The 1,406-nt window shown below is 39.2% G+C and overlaps 1 protein-coding gene across 2 annotated transcripts in view; it reads right to left on the bottom strand.

Moving 5' to 3' along the window:
• The window catches only part of KIF1B (kinesin family member 1B), a 76,391-nt gene that overhangs the window by 48,043 nt on the left and 26,942 nt on the right, over positions 1-1,406 (bottom strand). The window lies entirely within an intron of this gene.

The following is a 1,406-nucleotide window of genomic DNA, read 5'->3' as shown; positions in this document are numbered from 1 at the left end:
AAATCCTTGTGAAGTCTCTGCAAAGTCTGATATGGGAAGTCCAACAGCAGAAGAAGTTGCTTCAATAAAATTTTAACACTGATGTAGAATCAGCTTTGGCTTTTCTTGGGCAACACAGGTCAGGTGCTTACTTGGCAAAGTCTATCAACATCAAAGCAAAATCTAGAACTACTAGTATTCTCTGATACAAACAGCTAAAAAGCTCTTCATCTAAAGTTCTTCTAAATTTAAATCCACTACAGTAACCAAACCAACCTTCTTTGGTGAAAAAACCCCATTGGAATCAGCAAACAAGTCACAAGGCCTTGGAGTGAAAATCTAGCCAGTGAGATAGCAGTAAGCACAACACAAAAGAAAAGGCAAAAATAGTTAAACATAACTAAAGACGAAAGGTGGTAAGAAGAGAATCAAACTGTTAATATGTCACTTGTCCCTTTGTTACCCTCAAACAGCATAAATTTAGCTAAAGGAAATAAATTTGGCTAAGATTCCTCAGGAATGCTGTTTCCATCACCTTTTCTAGCTGCAAAGTTCAGTTAAGAGATGTTAAGAGCACTCAGTTTGCAGAGGCTCAAAATCACTGGATGTTCATGATGAAATTTGACTTTGAATGAAGAAATCTGATTGTCAATTGTTCAATGGAAGACTTAACCATAAAGACAGAAAGGAGGGAAAAGCAAAAGAGCTTTTTCACCCCAAAAAATACAGGAGGTCAGCTAAAACCACAGCTGAGGATGTCCCATGCCATCATCACTGTTCACTCCATTCCAATCAACACTTGGAGCTGTATGAAGCTCTTGAATCAAGGGGAAAATGGAGATAAACCAAACCCCAGACAGTCAACTGCTGTAGCATCACTGTGACTTGCACCACTCGAGCCCTCTGCAAATGAAGCTGTTCCTGTGCAAATCTTTTAGCCTCTGGGTTCATTTACTGCACTAAATCAAGGTCTGAGTGGGTCTGTCACAGGCATCAAGGAGCTGAAAAGACTGGAAAGCTGATGCTGGCAAACATAACTCTTTGATTAGAAACATACTGGTACCTCAGAACTGTCAAGTTTTTATATAAACACCTTCAAGTTTTCTATCTAAGTCTCCTAAATTTTCGCAAGAGCAGCCACAGTCACTAGAAGGAGAACTACAGGAACTGCAAGGATAGCAAGGTACAGAAGCAGACAGGACTAGGTTGGGAGTTTTACTTCTCCTAGTAAATCCTAGATGGGTAAAAATAAATACTATCTATTATCAAAGCAGCTACTTAATCCAGGTGGCATTTATACACAAACCTGATCAGCTGAAAATGCACCAAAAGAATCATCAAAAAGAGCTGATGGCCTCTGAGGGAAAATCTAAAAGGAGATGAGGATCCATAACATAAGAGAAAGAAATGAAAAGAACACTGAGCAC

The sequence above is a fragment of the Acanthisitta chloris genome, unplaced genomic scaffold (genome assembly GCF_000695815.1).
Source record: "Acanthisitta chloris isolate BGI_N310 unplaced genomic scaffold, ASM69581v1 scaffold5393, whole genome shotgun sequence".
Classification (NCBI taxonomy): domain Eukaryota; kingdom Metazoa; phylum Chordata; class Aves; order Passeriformes; family Acanthisittidae; genus Acanthisitta; species Acanthisitta chloris.
Note: the sequence above shows the minus strand (reverse complement) of the source record. Positions and strands in the feature narration are given on the sequence as shown.